The sequence below is a fragment of the Peromyscus californicus genome, unplaced genomic scaffold (assembly GCF_007827085.1).
Source record: "Peromyscus californicus insignis strain IS unplaced genomic scaffold, ASM782708v3 Scaffold_24__1_contigs__length_46423439, whole genome shotgun sequence".
NCBI classification, from domain to species: domain Eukaryota; kingdom Metazoa; phylum Chordata; class Mammalia; order Rodentia; family Cricetidae; genus Peromyscus; species Peromyscus californicus.
The window spans coordinates 5022554-5040966 of record NW_026294535.1 but is presented as its reverse complement, the minus strand read 5'-3'; the positions used below and the strand labels follow the sequence as shown (position 1 = coordinate 5040966).

At 48.0% G+C, this 18413-nt stretch overlaps 1 protein-coding gene across 4 annotated transcripts in view; it reads left to right on the top strand.

Annotated features, from left to right (window-relative positions):
• The window catches only part of Txnrd1 (thioredoxin reductase 1), a 90874-nt gene that overhangs the window by 32476 nt on the left and 39985 nt on the right, over positions 1 to 18413 (top strand). Inside the window, exon 1 of one of the 4 annotated variants that reach the window (XM_052752996.1) lies at positions 13571 to 13704. The exons of 2 other annotated variants lie outside the window; for them this stretch is intronic. The gene's annotated coding sequence lies outside the window, so the exon portion shown is untranslated. Of the gene's footprint in view, positions 1 to 13570; positions 13705 to 14995; positions 15112 to 18413 lie in introns of those variants that run through there. One more of the 4 variants, XM_052753000.1, reaches the window with a different exon arrangement.

The window sequence follows — 18413 nt, the reverse complement described above, 5'->3', positions numbered from 1 at the left end:
TTCTCCAGTGCGTTAATCAAAGAGGGGGGCGGAGGAGGGAGGAGGGGGGCTTTGTCCTACAGGAAGTGGGGGTTCCTGGAAGTTGTGTCTGTTTATATTTTTTATTTGTGTGTGTGAGTACAGACAAGTGCACACCACAGTGCGTGTGTGGTCCGAAGACAACTTTTCGGAGCACTCCTCGCCTCTGCCTCACTGAGGTGCTCTCTCTTGTTGCTTCTGCTTTTGTGACGCTGCTCCAGACTAGCTGGCCTGAGGGCTTTCGGCGGGTTCTCCTGTCTCTGTCCCCAGCCCTCTTCAGGAGTGCAGGAATAGCAGGTGTGTGGCCACATCTGACTTTTTTGTGGGCTTTGGGGAAATAAATTCAGGTCAGGCTTATGAAGCAGGTGCTTTTACCCGCTGAGCTCACTTCAGCCCTCTGTGTATTTTTTTCTTAGTGAAATTTAAGATAGTCATTAAATATTGAGTGTAGCTAGAGTTTTCCTGCCTGGCCCACAGCCAGGACAAATCTCTGTCACCCGCCAGTCCCACAGCCGCTCAGACCCAACCAAGTAATCACAGAGACTTATATTGGTTACAAACTGTATGGCCGTGGCAGGCTTCTTGCTAACTGCTCTTACAGCTTAAATTAATCCGTTTCTATAAATCTATACCTTGCCACATGACTCGTGGCTTACCGGCATCTTCACATGCTTCTTGTCATGGTGGCGGCTGGTAGTGTCTCCAGAATCTTCTCCTCCTTGTCCCGCCTATACTTCCTGCCTGGCCACTGGCCAATCAGTGTTTTATTTATTGACCAATCAGAGCATTTGACATACAGACCATTCCACAGCAATTGAGAGTTTATTTGTAAAAATATTAAAATAGAGATGGACTTGAGCAACAGCTTGGTAGGAAAGGGAATTTGTGGCGTGTGAGGCAGGTTCAGTGAGAGGGTACAGGGTAGAGGCCATCCTCTGGTCTCTGCGCATGCACAGGAGCACACACTCCAGTCAGAACAGTTCTGTGGAGTCAGATTCTCCTCTAGCCTTCGCAAGGGTTCTTAGGGTAGAACTCGGGTCATCAGGCCTGTACAGCAAGTGCCTTTACCCACTGAGCCATCTTGCCAGTCCCCTTGTATTTTTTTAATGATTTTTTATTATTACTTGTATGTATATGGTATTTTGCCTGTATGTATGTCTGTGCACCCATGTGCGTGCTCACAGAGGTCAGAAGAAGGTGTTGGGTTCCCCACAACTAGAGTAACAGACAGTTGTGAGCTAACACGGGGGTGCTGGGACTCAAACCCACGTCCTCTGGAAGAGGCTTCTCCAGGGTGTGTTCTGCTCTTACATAAGTGGATGACGAGGGGTGGATATTAGTGATTGCAAGTACTCATGGGAGAGTTTATACACATCTTCCTCTTTGGGGCACATTTCTGTTTTCCAAAAAGTCTAGGAGTGGAGCTAAAAATAACTCCATGTTTCTCACAAGAATTGCTCTAAAGTAGGAAATAGAAAATCTATCTTTTTATCATACAGATCTGGGGCCCAGTTCATGCCCAAAGGGTATAAATAGTGTGACCCATCTAGGTTCTTGTCCTTGTTTTGTTTTCTTGTGGTGCTGGGGGCCAAACCCGGAACTTGTCTGTACAGGGCAGGCAAGCACTTAACCACTGAGTGACTCCTCAGCCAGCCGGCCACTGGGGTTGAGTTGTTAGATTCAAAGTAAGGTAGTAGTGTATCTATTGTGGTAACTAATTATGCCCCTTATCCAGCTGTTTAGTTGTGAATTGGACAGATTTAGATGAAGATTTTCATCATAGGAATTTTATTTAATTGATATCTAGTCAGTCGGTCTTGCTAACAAATAATGAAGGGCTTCTCTTATACTTAAGTGATAATGAGTCCAGCTCTGTTTGTGGTCATTAGTCAGAGTCACCACAAGTCCAGGGCTCTTGAGCTTCTGTTTCCTCATCTCTAACATGGAGATGAGATGAGGGTACATATAAAACGCCTCCCACAGTTCCTGACACATAGTTATAGCAGTAGCTGCTAACTCGTGAATTAGCCGTCCATAAAAATGATTTCATAGAAGTTTAATAGCATGGGAAAAATTCTACATCATAATCTTTCACGAGAAAAGCAAAAAAATTTAAAGTAGATTTTTGTGACATACCACATCTTGCATGAAAGCAAAGGAGGAGAGCTGGGCAGCGGTGGCGCACACCTTTAATCCCAGCACTTGGGAGGCAGAGCCAGGCGGATCTCTGTGAGTTCGAGGCCAGCCTGGTCTACAAAATGAGATCCAGGAAAGGCGCAAAGCTACATAGAGAAACCCTGTCTCAAAAAAAAAAAAAAAAAAACAAAACAAAAAGAAAAAGAAAGCAAAGGAGGGCTGGAGAGATGGCTCACCAGTTAAAAGCCCTTGTTTCTGTAGAGGACTGAGGTTCTGTTGCCGACCTGCACACAGTAGCTATAATTCCAGTTCCAGAGGATCAGGTGCCCTCTTCTGACTCCCATGGGCACCGGGGACACATGTGGTGCATGTAAATATATGCAGGCAAAACATGCATATACATAAAATAAAGAAATCTAAAAAACTATGAAAAGCACAGGAAAAGGGTTGAAAATACTGGTGTTTGTACACTTGCCCTTTAGTGTTAGGCACTGTGGAAATATAGGTGAATAAGATCTGATTTCTCTTTAGGAGAAAGGTCTTAAACTATTTATTTTAATTTTTTACAACTATGTGGATCACATGTATCTGTGTGGCAGTCTGTGTGCATGTGGGTGCAGATGACTTGTGGAGGCCAGAGACATCGGCTCTCCCTGGACCTTACAGATAGCTGTGAACCCCGGAAAGTGGTACTGGCGGACAGATTCAGTCCCTCTTCCAGAGCACCTCACCATCTCCTCATCCACAGGAGAAAATCTTAGTAGAAGACAGACTCACAATCTGGGGTGGAAGAAATGGAAGAAATCCAGGGTGTTGCTCAGATTTCCGCCATGAAGTGTGGGCTGTGTGTCACTCATCCTCTCAGAGACCGACTTCTAAGGAACACAGTGATTTTATCTCTCCATGCTGTGGGTGTCCAAGGTAGAAATGCAAGGGGCAACTGTTCATGTCTGGGTGAGCTGGGGGTGCGGACTTGAGAAGGCTTAATCTACAGATTAAGTTCAAGCTTTGGGGATGAATTGGAACTCTATGAAAGTGTGTGGAGAGAAACCAGAGCCTGGGTCTTCACTGCAGCCAGACAGTGAGATTCTTTCTTTTAAGATTCCCTATAATGTAGTACAGGTGCTCTGGTTATGGTAACTTTTTCCCACAAGAGTCCTCACACCCCAGACAAAAATGGCTTAAAGTAGTAGAAGCCCATTTTTCTTTGCTGAAATAAGTCTAGACAGCAGTAGTCTGACACTGGAAATCTGACTTTCCGTAGCCCTCAGCATCTGTCTTCCAACTTGCTTTCTAAAGTGGGTGCCCAAACTAGCCACCACCACCACCACCATCATAACCACCACGACCACCACCACCACCGGGAAGTGTTGAAAGAGAACATGCCCCTTCCCCGAAAGGATATTTCCTGGAAGTTACACATAACAATTTGCCTAGACTTATTGGCCCAAATGTAGTCACTTAGCCATATACATGCCAAAGGGAGACTGAGAAATGAAATCTTTATCTTAGGATGTTGTATGCCCCGGTAGGCTGATAACATCTTGTGTTTACCTGTGGAGTGGCTTACACTGGTTCATCTGAAAAGATAGACAATAATTTCCATACAGGTCATTCATATCTCCAATTTAAATTGCAAGTATAAGCCAGGTCCAGAGGCTCGGGGACAAAGACCACTTGTGCTTCAGTTTGAGACTAACTCAGGCGACGCAGTGAGCCTCTTATCTCAGAAACGGAAACCAGAGAGCAAACAAATTAAAACAACCACCATAAATATGGATGCTTTACAGTGTGGCCTGCATGCGACAGCACCTCGTCTTTTTGGAAAGGCCAGTGATTGCACACTGAACTGGAGGCCTAGCACAGGTTTTTCCTCTGACAAAGACGAAATCCACTAATGACTAACTTTGAACCCTGTCTAGAACAGTAGCAGGTAGTCCAGTGTCCTCCTCCACCTCACTGATTTAGAGTTCCTGAGAATTTTAATGATTAAATAAAGTTTCAATCTGTAGATAAGAGAATTATGAGGTACTAGGTGGGACATACAGGTTCTCCTCTGTGTGAGTGGGAAGGCTGGTCTTTTGTTTTGTCCTGGTGCTGTGGAATCATGTGCATGCCCACAGGAGCTCTCCCACTAGGCTACATACAACCTGGAAAGGAAAACCGCGGCATCCTATGTGATATAGGTCAGTGTCCGCTGAAACCAGGGCCTGGCGGCGGCCCAGCCTTCTTGATGCATGTGGCCCAGTAATAAATCACAGACTTCCTTGAAACTATATGGGGACTGCCCCCTCCAGTTATTTAAGTAACTTCATTGCCTAGTTCTTGAGCATGAACTTGTAGATGATCACATCACGTTGCAGTGTTAAAAGGTTGGACTAGCCGAGTGTTTGCTACCCATCAGGAAGATCCAGGGCTCCTTCTGGCTAGGCTCAGGAGGTGACTGTGGCCTTCCATCAACTCCCTGTAGTCAGGTGTTGGCAGTCTGGGCTTTTCAAGAAATTGGAGGAAGATGCTTCTCACAGTATCAAGTTCTTCATAGTACGTATACGCACTTAGTGGGTAGTAAGAAGCAATATGATACTTCTAAAAGCTGACTACCATTAGTAATTAGTCCATGGCTGCCTGACTGGGGGTGAGGGTGGCTGAGCTCCAGATTTATAAGACAGGACATCTGAGAGTTTACTGGAATGGAGCCCACGCTTCCCAGGGCTCTTCAGGCGGGTGGTTTTCTACATAAAAGCCTTTCATCTTTCCACTGGGTGTGCTGGCACACACCTGGAATCTTAGCACTTGATAGACTGGAGCAGGAGGATTGTGAGTTCAGGGCAGCAGGGGCTAGAGGAGAAGCCCCGTCTCAAAAACAAACAAATGACAAAAAACCATTTCCCTTCTTCTAAAACTAAAATAGGATAGTGAAAAATCTAAAGTGATAGCACACAGGAGTGTCTTTCTGCCTGTCCTAGCAGTGTGAACACAGTAGCTTTGTATGTTTGTGTAACACAAACCACATGTGTACAGGTAGTGTACTGTTTCCACTCCTAACCCGTGGACTATGCAAAGCATGCTTTTTCTCTTCCCGGGAAAGACATGCACTGTAGAAAGCGGCGTGCTCAGGGCTGGGGTGCAGGTCAGTTGGCAGAGTTCTTGCCTACCATGCAGGAAACCCTGGGTTTGCTCTCCGGTACCACAGAGATGGCCTGGTAACACTTCAGAGGTGAAGTCAGGAGAATCAAGGCCATCCTCAGCTCCATAGCAAGTTCAAGTGTGGCCTAGGTGAGATTGTATCTGAAAAAATTAAATATAATGACATGCTTCCTACAGACTGGGAATGAGACGGTAAATGTTGCCCTTTAATTAGATTGTGGACGGGGGTCTAGTGTAATACATTGTTGATAGTTTACTGTAATGACTAACCTCATACAAGTGGAAAATGAAAGCCGTCCAGCTTTAGACCGTGTCAGAACCCGATGACGCTAACATTGATGACCTATCATGCTCTTGAACTCGATGACGCTAACATTGATTACCTATCATGTTCTTGGTCCTTCTCTGTTTACTAATCTCATTCAACAACTGCCACATGAGGTATAGAGACTGTATGATTATATCAGCACTTTACAGGGGAGTAAACTGAGGCATGGAGATGTAACAGAATTTTCCCATGGGGGCACAGCTTGCTAGCAGGAAGGCCAGACTGTAGCTTCAGGGCAGGCTCCCCAACTACCAAAATACACTGCTGGTCGGTAGAAAATTGAAGGAGACGTGACAGTGTGGGGTTAGCCCAGATCCGTGGGAGACAGATGGGGCCCCATTTAAAGACAGGGTATGGGGTTCCGGAGCACACCTGGAGTTAGACAGTGTGGAGTGCTGGTAGGGGGCGGGGCTCAGCCGAGCACTCTGTCCTTGTTTCTGAGGATGCTGCTGTAAGAGGAGACACAGAGAGGCAGACAGCTGGTGCCCAGAGGGGAACTCCTCCCGTGAGGAGAGCCACCATTAGACAGTCAGGGATTTTGTGCCTAGACCGGTCGTGTGAAACAAGCCTAGGCTGACGTGTTCCTGCCGGACACTGGCAAACAGTTCAGGTAGGGCTCCTTCACCTGCAGACGTCTGCAAGCTTCTCTCCACTTCACGGACACCCAAAACACGCAGAATCCTAGCACCAGATGAAGTCAAACCTGGAATGAGGATCTGCTATGGGGCATGCCCTGTGCCAGGCACCGGGGAAACAGGTTAGCTCCTCAAGCGAATAACGTGTGGTGGAGAGAGAGGAGCAGGCTGGTGGATCGTGGGCTAGCTGTGAGCTCTCAGGCCTTCAGTTACTCAGTGGAGCTGATGCCAAGACTCCAAAGGGCTGTGGGAGAGGACCGATGAGAGGTCATCAAGCCCCTGGCATGGAGGCCCTCAGGAAGTGAGAAATGAAGAGATGTCCTTAGTGCTACCTGATGGAAGAACAAAGGCTATGTGACAGGGTCTGTGTTTGAGGGGAGATGTCTTCATGTGGTCATGATCACCATGTAGGATTTCACAGTTCCCAGGTTGGATGCTGTATGGATGACGTCTTCTTTGGCCCTTGTTGGAAAGTTTCCACTGCTTTTTTTTTTTTTTTTTATCTTTAGCATGTTGCTTTTTATACTTCTTGGTCTGTTCCTCCCTGTACGTTACTAAACTGTGAAACAATGGATCTATATCTAAGGCTTTTTGTTTGTTTTGTTTTAGAGAAAATTTTTTTACAATCTTGTGTGTATGACTGAGTGCTTACATGTATATCTGTGCACCGTATCTGTGCCTGGTGCCCATGGAGGCCAGAAGAGGGAGTCAAAGTCCCTGGAACTGGAGTTGTAGACAGTTGTGAGCTTTCTTGCCGGTGCTGGGAATCAAACCCGGGTCCTCTGGATGAGCAGCCAGTGCTCTTAACTCCTGAGCCATCTCTCCAGCCATGTTATTTCTGATGCAAGATTTCACTGTGTAGCCCTATCTGGCCTGGAACTTACTACGTAGCTCAGGCTGCCCTTGAACTCATAGAGAACTTGTTCTCTGCTTGCCAGGTGCTGGGATTAAAGGCATGGGCCACCTGGACTTTTACCCCAACTCTAACATTGACCTGCTTTGATAAGAGTCTTTTGGCTTTCTACAATCCTAGTTTCTAATATCTTATGGTGTGATACCTTGATGCTTTTGGGAATTCATTAAATATATTTGGAAATAAGGCTTTGAATTACAAATGGAGTCCAGTGTGTCCTTGTTTCACCTCCCCATATACAAAGAAGTTCTTTTTCCTTCCTATGACCCCAACACCGTTTTGTCTATTGCTTGGTCTGCCTGAAACAGTGTGCTCATGAAGTAGCTCAGCACTATGGTCGGAAACAAGGAACTGGGGTAGTCTCAGCCCTGTTCTCACTAGCTTGGGGCCCACAAACGTAGCCTCTTATACCCCAGTTCTTCCTGTCTGTAAAATGGGGAAAATAAGAACATTCTCCCTTCTCAGATTGTTGAAAGGACTCACTTAGTCATGCATCCTGGGTTTACACGCGGCACATGCTGAGTACTGACGGTTCCCATCACTGTTCCCACCTTCATTATTTTTCAGGCTATGGGTGAAGGCCACTAGATTTATGATCCCACACCAGTAGCTGCTTCTCTTCTGTGTATTCAGTGGAGCTTATGGACCAGCACATGGGAGCCTTCACCACGGTCCAGAAACTTCCAAAGCAGATTACAGCTGGGGTTTTATTCCGATGACCAGTATGTTTTCACTGTTGTCCCAGCTTCTCTCGGGAAAGATCAAATTCTTAGAAGTGAGATTCACCTTTCTAAAACTGTAAGAGAGACCCCGACCTTTGTCATGTTAAAACATTTTTCCCTCTATGGAAAAGATCCACTCTATATGAATTAATTAGTAGCATCCTCAGTTTACAGATTTAATCTTTGATCAAATATTTACTGAGGGATCGCTATATGTGCACACTGTATTAAGTGCTGGGCATACAGTGATGAAAACAGTAATTGTGGCCTCTGCTCACTGGTGTTATTTACATTGAAATCAATTAAATTAAATAAAATAAACAGATCTATACTCATGCAAACTGTCTTTAAGAGTTCAGTAGTCACATGGCACTGAGGCGGGAGAACACACAGGAACATCTCTGTCACAGGAAAGTTCTACTGGACTGTGCTATTCTAGAGGAGGCTGACGTGGAGCAAATAATCCTAAACAAAGTGTAATTGCAACTGTGAGTGCCAGGGAGAAAGACTGCCTGGTAATGTGGCACATTTCAGAGGACTTGGCTTCTCTGATGGCATCCTCGAGGAAGACAGGTTTGAACTGGATTTGTGGAGTACTTGGGAATCAGCGAAGCCCTGTGGTGAGAGGAAGCACAGTAATTAAAGGGAAGGAGGGCAGGCTAATGACCTGGGGGTAGAGGAGGTCTGGGTGAGCTGAAGAGGCGGAGGACCACGAGGGCCTGGTGGGAAGGAGATAAGGGAGCTGGGAAGCCTCTAGTTAGGGAGAACCCGGGTGACTTCAAAGTCCTACTGCATCATAAATGTGTGTTCAAATAGGTTCTGCGGTCACCGTGTCCCTTCCCCCGTGGGACCAGCCACACTCCCCTCAATATGTTAATATGACAACATGCTGTAATCACCTTTTTCCTAGAGGATCAACAACACAAGGACCCTAGCACTGTTGGCCCCGTCCTGCATCCTCTTCAGGCCCCATTCCCTGCGCAGTCTCTACTTCCCACCTCCACTTCCTTTTCTGCTCCTGTTGACCTGTGGCGAGGATCTGTTCCCTTCGCATTTTCATGGGTCCTCATCTCACAGGATCTCCGCGCGGCACTGGGTCTGTAGATCTCTCTCCTTAAACAGGAGCACTTTCCAGCGGCTTCTGAGAGACTTGTTGATTTTTTTTTTTTCTGCCTACATCCTCCTGGGTCCTCCTCCTTAGCTGGGTCCTTTTTCTCTCTGTAACTTGGTGCTCAGGGCTCTGTTTCTGGGCCACCTTCATTTCCCTAAATACACTAACTCTCTAGGTGATCTCATCTAGTACCATAGTGTGAGAATTAATTTGTGTGTCAATTGGGCCCAGCTATGGCCACCCACTCTTTAGTTTGACAGTAGATGTTGCTGTGAAGGTATTTGAAAAGTGTAATTAACATCGAAATCAGTAGATTCAAAGTAAAGTGGTTTCCCTTCCATAACGCACATAGACTTTATCCAGCTACTTCAAGGCCCTCGGAGAGAAGCCAGAGGCCCACTGAAGGGGAAACACCTTGCCTGAAGAGTTCTACTTACATCTGCAGCCTGTGGACTGTAGATTTGTTGGCCTTCTAAATCAGAGTCATTTCTTGGAGACAGGGTTTCCTGTCGTCTTGGCTGGCCTCAAACTCCCAACAAAGGATAACCTTGAACTTCTGATCCTTTGGCCTTCACTTCCCAAACATTAGGATCACAGAATCTGTTGGCGGATTCCTTTTTTAACTTCACTTCCCCCTTCTACTCACATATCCAATGGATTTCTTTTCCCTAGAAAACCATAATGCATGTAGTATTTCTATTTTATTTATTGAGACTGGGTAGTCTTGACTGGCTTGGAATTCACTTTGTAGATCAGGCTGGCCTCAAATTCATAGCTATCTATCTGTTTTCACCTCGAACTCACAGAGATCCACTTGCCTCTGCCTCCCGAGTGCTGGGATTGAAGGCATGTGCCACCACGCCCAGCTAGTACATAGAGTGTGTCATTTATATTGGAGTCTCCTAATTTCTAATTTTTACTTTTAGCTCTGACGTCCAGATCTATATATCTAGTTGTCTATTGGAAATCTCCGTTTAGAAAAAAAAAAAAAAAAAAAACCATGCCGAGAGGTGGTGGCGCACACCTTTAATCCCAGCACTCGGGAGGCAGAGGCAAGTGGATGGATCTCTGTGAGTTTGAGGCCAGCCTGGGCTACAGAGTGAGTTCCAGGAAAGGCTCCAAAGCTACACAGAGAAGCCCTGTCTCAAAAAAAAAAAACCAAACCAAACCAAACAAACAAACAAAAAAAAAAAAAAAAGAAGAAAAAAAAGAAAAAGAAAAAAGAAAAACCAAAAACCAAAAACCAGCATAGACCTTCCAAGTCAGACTACAGATTTGTAACAAACTAACGCCCTCCCACCCCCCAGTGACACCACTCCCCCAGTTGCCAAGGCCCAACATCTGGATGGTAGATTCTTATCTTCCTTTGACATTTCTCATTCCACTGTCCGCAAAGCCTGTGTTTACTTTCAGCTTCTGCCTCACTAGTCCAAGCCTTTACGGCTTCTAGCTTCAATCTCCACAGCAGCTTCCTCCTGGTTTCTGGGCCTCCCTTCAAGCATTTCTTTCTGGTTTCCTGCCTGGCTGGGTAGGTGCAGCCGGCTTCCTTGGATGCTCCTTTGTTCTCTGCTCAGGAAGGTTTGCGGCTCTTCCCAGAGTGTCTCACCCACAGGCACAGTCTTGGTCTCTCTCCCTCCTACTTCCTCTATTCTTCAGAGTGCAGAGGGCTCTTTCAGCACCCCCCCCCCCACACACACACCTCACCCCCGTTGCCTGCTGAAAGGAAGCAGTGGCTTCTATGAAGTGAGAAAAGCACCTTGTTTGTGTGATGATAGAAACGATCCGGTACAGAACAGGAAATTGATTATGACCAAGGGATATCTTTCCAGACAAGGCAAGATTGGCGAGAGCCCACACAGGAGCTGCAGGACCCTGCTTTTATTCTACCTGGAGCCATGGCAAAGAATTTAGTAGTTTGGTGGCCACGGGGAAACACTGGGAAATTCTGTCTGGTCCCTTCTGTTTTCCTAAATAGAAACTAGGTTATGAGCAGAGGGAAGGCAAAACACAGCAGTGCCGTTAGAAATGTGAGAGAAGAGGGGACGTGGAAGAGTCACCATGGCAGCTGGGAAACAGCACAGGGTGGAAGGATTGCTGGGCAGGGCTGAGGACAGATTGGAGGGTTGTGGCCTTGACTTTAAGTGGAAATCACTTTTACTCTCCAAGTGTTTCTCCAACAATGTTTGCTGCCTAAGTGTAGGGTGCAGACTCTGTGGACAGCTAGAATTAACAAGATTGCATCTTAGCTAGTTGCTGGGGGCGGGCAGTATCGCGTCTTTAATCCCAGCACTCGGGAGACAGAGGCAGGCAGATCTCTGTGAGTTTGAAGACAGCCTGGTCTACAGAGCGAGATCCAGGATAGCCAGGGCTACACAGAGAAACCCTGTCTCGAAAAATCAAACCCAACCCCCAAAAAACCAAAGGTGGGTCTTGACTTGTCTGCGCCATTGAGAAGCCTGAACATAACCTGGAGGGCCCTAGAGAAACGATGGTCTGAACAGTGATTGTTCCAGCTCAGTGTGCTCTCTGTAGGTGGACTTCTACAGTGGAACACTTTTAACATAGTATGACCTATATGGTCTGTCTTAGCTGAGATGACATTTTAGAGAAAGACAAGCATTTTTCATCATTTTCTGAGTATCTGCTCTATATCACATTCTGGAGAGGCAAGAAATCCAGCAAGGGTTTGCTTGTCCAGAGGTCTGATAGATTTAGATTTAGTGCAGTTATTAGTAGGTACTTGGGGCCACAAAGGGGGAAGGAAGAATTAGTAATAGTTGAGAATGAGGGAACCTCCCCAGAGGAGGCGACGGACTGTAGACTGCATAGGCTTTTAGGGGAGAAAAATAAGAAAAACCTCAAGGTTCGAGGTGTTTGCTTAGAATGTGAGAGGTGGTGAGTCAAGGAGAGGCCTCTTCCTTCACCTGTAACTAACTAACTAACCTGTAACTAACTAACCTGTAACTAACTAGCCTGTAACAACTCCCTATGTTTCCCCACGAAGGGGAAGCTTCTGGGCGCCTGTGCTATAATTTGCTTATCTGAAGAGCAATGGGAAGTTGAAATGGCTTATGTAGTCTTTTCTAACAAGCTGTTAGAAAACTCAGCTGTGATCCCTGTGACCAGTAAGGCACTTCAGTGTCAAACTGTTAGAATCCTGTCATCCCGGCATTCAGTGTATTGCTCCACCTTCCGTGATTTCAAAGCTGCTCTCTACCCCAAGCCATGCTCTTGAAATAAGTTGCACTGTCTATTTAAGAATGAGGTGCTCACGACCTTACTTTAGGGACTGCGCTATATGGACTGCCTGAGATAAGGCAGATAAAATGCTTCATGCGGAGCTTGGTTCAGGAGGGCCAGGGGTAAAAAGGTAAGAACCATCCCTGAGTCCTGACTTCCTTTTCCGCTGATTTTCCATTCTTTGGTCCTTACCCACACTGGCCTGAGCACTTAGGAGCTGAGCACTTTGTTACAGCCCCACCATCTCCAGCATCAGGGGCGGCACTGGGACAAGCAGGGCACACATATGAGAAGTGTGTGGTGGAGAGTGTGTGAGAAGTGTTGGGTCAGACTGTGCGGTGTGTGTGCATTAGGTGTGTGTGTGTGTGTGTGTGTGTGTGTGTGTGTGTGTGTGTATGCATTATGCAAGTTTCTTCCTTTCACCTTGGAAGAGCCTGAAAGGAATGCAGGAGTGCAGGAGGTGTGGCTTCAAGCTGTTAGGAGCCAACTAACTTTCACTTAGTTTTCTTTCACCCTGGCATTAACTAAAGTAGTGGGTCAGACACTCCATCCATCCATCCACCCGCCCACCCGTCCGTCTGTCCGTCCATCCGTCCGTCCATCCATCCATCCATCCATCCATCCATCCATCCATCCATCCATCCATCCATCCAAGCATTCTCACTGATCTAGGAGCAGGAAGGCCTGAGAGGACATGGCCTTCTCTGACAGATGCTGGTGGTGCTGGGCCAAGTGTTAAATACACCCTGTTTTCCTAAAGTGAACTTAGAACCCCAAGCCTGACCGGGACAAGGAAGAAGTGCTGTAAGGAGCGTTAGTCACTTCTTTCCAGGGTTAGTCAGGATGAAGTAGACAGTGCTTTACATATCCAGGTAACTTCCTTCAGGGAACCACCAAACCTGACGAATCCATTGCCTTAGGGCAGTGGGTCCCTAACCTCGTTGTCAATTACAATCACTTTTGGAGTTGCCAGGGTCACAGCCAGCACCAAGGACGTCAGTACATCTGTGTGGGTGCCAGATGTCAATATTCCTGAAGTTCCTCCTGTGACTCTGCAGGATTACGCGGAGAGCAGCGCCCAGGGCAGAGGCCAGCTCACTCCCTTCACACTCACTCTTCCTGGGGTCCGGCCCCCACCGTTCTGTGAATTGCCGCCGCAGCCTTGGGTCGGGGGCAGGTCTGAGCAGCAGGCTGTGGTTCCGTCCAATTAGGAGCTCTCCCTCGGCCGAGCCGACGGGTCAGGTTGCCAGGGCTGCACGAGGACTGGATTTTTGCTTTGTCATTCTGACACTGGCAGTTCACCCGCCTACTAAGAGCAGGGCGTGGCTTCCCGGAGCCACTCGGAACCCGCCGCTCTTTACCCTCAGTTTGCTTCCGTCAGGCCTGGCAGCCACGCGGGAGGTGCGGGACGCCGCGGGGCCGGGAGAGCCGGTGTTTTCATCTGACTTGTTCACGTAAGCTCTGTCAGCGTGGAGCTGACCGCCGGGAGCCGGGGAGGGCCCGGACGGTCGCTGGCGGGCCCGGGAGCATCGCTCCGGGGTGGTGATTTGGAAATGCCCGGGAGGGGGACATTTAATGTGTGTCCCGTAGGGCTGAGTCTCCCGTGCAGCGAGCTAGGCTAAGCTCTTGGCAGGGTGCAGAGGACGGCCCGGGTCACAGAGCTTCAGTATACGGGGACTTGAGTCTGGTCCTTGGCTCCTGGTGGTTTGCAAGCTACCGGAGCAAATGGGTATCATTTGTACAGCAAGGGTCTTGATTTGTACATATAGGACAGTGTGACGAATATGAGTGCAGATCCGTGATAATATTAAGAAATTTCAGGAGTTTCCTAAGAAACTCCTGAAATTGTCACCGCATATGTGAGGTTTTCCGAGTGGCTTGCTCTTCTTGACCCAGGCTGTTAAACAGGGCAGCTGAGATTGCTACACAGCCCTTCCTTAACTGAAGGAGGCGGTGCAGGCTAGTGCTGAAGAGCAGACTGTCCTGTCTGGATTTGAGTCCTGTCTGCAGTGTTGACTGGTTGCTCGAACTTGTGCAAGTTGCTTGGGTATATATAAATAGCTCAGTTTCCCTACCTGTGAAATGAACGTGGTAATACCTACATCTAAAGTACAGTTGTGAAGACTAAATGAATATATGTTATGTGTATAATGATGTATAGATGGCATTATATATAATATATCGCATTATGGCCATGTTAACTGTTGGTATTAGTACTGAATAACTATTCTTTTAAGTGCTGGTATCAGTGTAGCTGTGGGCTCCGTTTTAAACTGTCCCAGACTTGCCGAGTTCACCCCTGAGTGAAAGGGGACCATCCTCTGATCTCATCCAGAGCGTGGCTGGACCCGGGTTTCAGAATCCAGGAAGCCCTGGCTGCTGCATCCTCCGGGTGCAGCGCCAACAGCCAGACCACACGGGGACGTGTTCGTGTCGTGTGGCCCCGAGGTCGGTGTTTTCAGCCGCCCGCCCTTCGGGGCTGAGGTCTGGCCGCCGGCGGCCGGCGGGTCGGAGTCCACCCGCGGCGGCGGCGGCGGCGGCGGCGGGAGTGGCCGGAGGGCGCGTGGCGTCCCGGAAGCCCCGCCCGGAGGAGGCTCACTGCCGCTCTGCTTTGTGCTACCGAGGGCGGCGGGGCCTGCGGCGGCGGCGGCGGCGGCGGGTGCGAGCCGAGCGGAGAGAGGCCGCGGGAGCCGGCGGGAGGCCAGGCCGGCGGAGGGCCGCTATGGTCCAGCCCTGAAGGTAGGGCCGCGCTGCCCGGGCCGGACCGGCTGCCGACCCACGTGCCCAGATCCCGAGCCGGGAAGGCAAAGCCGCGCCGTTCACAGTGCCCTTTGCTCGGGTTTCCCCTCTTACAGCCTTCGGTGAGTGCCTTGAGAAAAGGGCGTCAGGAAATGCTTGCCCTCCCTCGTCAGGCCGCCCGTCACCTTCCTCTTTAACTCGCTGAGGCTTGGGGCACCGAGAAACCCCAGCTCCCAGGAGCAGCCGGGAAGCCCCCGGGTTGAGTTTGTTTCCCGTCAGGCATTTCTTCTTCTAGGCCAGAGTTAACAGTTGAGTAAACATAAAGGAATGGGTGCTACCCTCCAGTGGCAAGTACGCCGGGTGTCTTTTTTTGGTCCATCCACTTGGGTGGAGGGGTGACAGCCTGGAGAATTACAAAAATGCACGATGTGTTGAAGTCAGAGGACACTGTGGAGTCTGTTCTTCTCTTTCCCCACGTGGGTCTTAGGGGTCAGTAAGTGCCTTTTTCCACGGAGCCATCTCGCCAGCCCTTAGGTGATTTTCAGAGTGACATATGCTGAGGCCCTCTTAGTAAACCCAGGCTTGCTAGCTAAGTGTGAGAACGTTTAGATGGATGTGCTGTTAAGAAGGACATTAACAACTGATTCACATTTTTATTTCGTCTTTGTTTGCTTCTAAAAGAAACATACATTTTAAAGAATGAATATAGAGAATGGAATTAGACTTCAAAGACAAATAGCAAATGGATGGAATCTAATTAAGGGAGATAAAAGGCTTTTTACCTTTAGTTAAAGTAGTTGTGTTACTCAGACCTTGAGTTTGCAAGTAAAACAACACAAAGACCTAGTGATGCATCTTCCTGGGGAAACCTCCTCTGTTGTAAGTGTATATTGAGAAGTTATAACCATTTGATTTCTACATAATCGTATTCACACTCTTGATTTTAACATCAATGGGAGTTAAAACTGCTTGTGTAAGTTTTAACTTTGGAACTGACTGTTGACATGATCCTCTGACTTTTTCAATTTCATATGCTAGTTAATTTCAGGCTTCTGGTGAGGTGCGGAGCCATGAATGAAATATGTACATACTTAACATTTACTACACACATAAAGCTGCTCTATTGTGTATTTTCTTTTGCTTTTAATGAGTATTGCTAAAAGTGGGAGGAGACAGAGTAAGTAAGACTCAGGGTTGAGAATTTGAACCACTTGCTTGCCACAGTGGGTATATTATACACTTTTGTTGTTGTTGTTGTTTTTAACATACCAACCAGAGATCCCCCTCTCTTCCCTCCTCCTGCCCCCCCCCCCCAACCTCCCTCCTCCGAAAAGATAAGGCCTCCATGGGGAGTCAGCAGAGCCTGGTACATTCAGCTGAGGCAGGTCCAAGCCCCTCCCCCCTGCATCAAGGCTGTGCAAAGTGTCCCACCATAGGTAGTGGGCTCCAAAAAGCCAGCTCATGCACCAGGGATGGATCCTGATCCCACTGTCAGGGGCCCCTTAAGCAGACCAAACTACACAACTGTCTCACTTATGCAGAGGGCCTAGTCTAGTTATAGACACTTTGGAAGGACTTGGTTAGCACAAGTGACTACTTAAAATGTTTTCCCCCTCTCTCTGTTTCTCTCTCTCTCTCTTTTTTTTTTTTTTTTTTTTTTTTTTTGGTGCATGTGCCAGGATTGAACAGGGCTGTAAACATTCTGGGTAAGTGCTCTACCACAGAGTGATAACCCCAGGGCAACATTTCAGTGTTGTGTGTCTGTAATGCTGAGGCTAGAACCCAGGGCCCTGCTGGTGGGTGAATGTTCTACCACTTAGCTGCACCACACTCCTAACCCTTCCTATTGTCTGTCTGTCTTTTTTTGAGGCAGTCTTCGTATGTAGATCAAGCTGGCCGTGGAATTATGGTTTTTCTCCTGCCTCTGCCTTCTTGAATGCTAGGATTCCAGGTGTGTGCCACCGAGCCTGGCAGCATTTTAGTTTCTCTTTAGGGTAAGATTACAAGAATCCGAATTTACAGGATTCCAGAGGTTTTTAAATTTTTTATTACATTTGTGCTTGTGTGTGTGTGTGCTTGTGTGTGTGTGTGTGTGTGTGCGCGCGCGCGCGCACTTACCATGGTGTGCATGTGGAGGTCAAAGGACAACTTGTGTGATTCAGTTCTCTCCTACCATGTGGGCCTCAGAGACTGAACTCACAGTGTCTGTCAGGGTTAGCAGCTAGTGCCTTCCACACTGAGCCGTCTCGATGGCCCCGATTCCAGAGTTGAAAATACCTGCGTAAATGCCTCCCTTGGTGGCACTGAGCAGAAAGAGCAAGGTGAATGGAGAGATGCCCGTTGGGACACTGCCAGGCATAGTTAAGCCTTCAGTGGTTTGGGAGAAGAGTCATGGGTGGTAAGATTAAAATTGGCCACATGAAGCCGGGCAGCGGTGGTGCACACCTTTAATCCCAGCACTCAACAGGCAGAGCCAGGCGGATCTCTGTGAGTTCAAGGCCAGCCTGGTCTATAGAGATCCAGAACAGGCACCAAACGACACAGAGAAACCCTGTGTCGAAAAAAAACAAAAACAAAACAAAACAAAAAAATTTGTCCACATGAGACTCAAATTTCTTAATGGCAAAAATAGAGGAGGTGACAGGCAGACAATAAAGCCTTGTGACATTCACCTCCAAGAAGATGGAGCCCAGTTGTATTCATGCTGTAGTCTCAAGCCTACCCACGTTAGCAGCAGCCTGGATTCTTCCTGATAGCCATCAGAGAAGGGTACAGGTTTCTTCTTGCCTGCATCACCTCAAGCACCTCATTCAGGTGGGCCCCACACTTCGAACGCTCCCTCCCTAACCTGGCTAGGGGCCCAGGGCCCAGGGTGTCTTCCTTATGGCTGCTTCTTGTTGCCAGATATGCTTCCAGGGTAAAGGGCTCACTTTTCAGGGTGGTGTTGGGTACTTCTTGGCCGGGGCCCTCCTGGTTGCTTTCACCTCCTCTCCCGTGCTACGGTAAGCTCCTGGGAACAGCCGTACCTGTAGTTCCCTAGATCCCCACTCTGCCTGTTCTTTAGATCACTTTTTGTGCAGACCCCCTTGGCCACGTTACCGCTGTGTTTCCACAGCACTCTCACAAATCCTCCTTTCTGGAAAAGGAGGAACCCTGCCAGAGACAGTTTTCCGGCTTTCTTATGAAGGGGGCGAGGAAGGCTTACTTTGTGTGCCTGTGTGTGCAAGGGTGTGTTGTTAATACTCCTCTCTAACTGAAGAAGATGCCTTAGTAACAGTAACAGCCGTTGTGTGCTGGACTCTAGTTCTCACAACTGCCTGATGCAGGATCTGGTGTTATCCAGTATCGCAGGTAAAATAAAGGCCTCCAGAGTTACAGGAGCATGCCCAGATCCCACAGCTGGCTACCAGGCAGAGGCAGGGTT